Source organism: Etheostoma spectabile, chromosome 5, assembly GCF_008692095.1.
Source record: "Etheostoma spectabile isolate EspeVRDwgs_2016 chromosome 5, UIUC_Espe_1.0, whole genome shotgun sequence".
Taxonomy (NCBI): Eukaryota; Metazoa; Chordata; class Actinopteri; order Perciformes; family Percidae; genus Etheostoma; species Etheostoma spectabile.
In genome coordinates, this window is record NC_045737.1 from 3,813,398 (window position 1) to 3,814,272 (window position 875).

General features: G+C 41.5%; 1 protein-coding gene across 1 annotated transcript in view; it reads left to right on the forward strand.

Annotated features, from left to right (window-relative positions):
- The window catches only part of adgrd2 (adhesion G protein-coupled receptor D2), a 45,227-nt gene that overhangs the window by 23,687 nt on the left and 20,665 nt on the right, over positions 1-875 (forward strand).

Genomic DNA, 875 nt, shown 5'->3' on the forward strand with positions numbered 1-875 from the left:
CCACACACACACACACACACACAATATTTAGAAGAGGTAGATTTATCCCCCTCAAAAAATATGAAAGATAACTCACTCCCCAAAAAAGGTAATCTGGCTATCACCAGACCAAGCCAGCAGCAATTTTTACGTTAATCTTGATCACTGTAATTGTGCGAGGACAGTCAATAGAAGAAAAAAAAAGATCTTAATTGGTGCGATGAACACGGAGTAACTGCAGCTGTGTCTACAAGCTTCCACTCAGCTAAAACTTGGTTTTTCCACACATTCCCCAAAAACAAAAATTATTTTCCCAATGTGGTGTCTCTCTCTGACCACATATGTAATACTCTTTGAGTCACTGTGTCCTGTACCTGAAGAATCATACAGATGTTTGAATCAGTGGTCTGCACATGAAGAATCCCACAGATGTTTGACTCTGTGGTCTGCACATGAAGAATCCTACAGATGTTTGACTCTGTGGTCTGCACATGAAGAATCCTACAGATGTTTGACTCTGTGGTCTGCACATGAAGAATCCTACAGATGTTTGACTCTGTGGTCTGCACATGAAGAATCCTACAGATGTTTGACTTTGTGGTCTGTACATGAAGAGTCATAGGGCGTTTCTCAAACTGTGTTCTTCTATGGACTTGTGTTCTTGTATTCTTGGGAAACGTCATGTTTGGTGGCCAAAGTACTGACCCAATACACAAGTTAGCATTTCGCCAAGAACAGTTAAAATCCCCGGATGTGATCTCGACATGCCCATTTTACCGAGGATACATCGGATGGTAACTTGTGTGAACTTGGCCGGGCCAGTATCCCAGCAATCAATTTGGGTTTAAAGCGCATGTGGTTTCCGGTACACAGATTTTCACAATTTACGTATATTA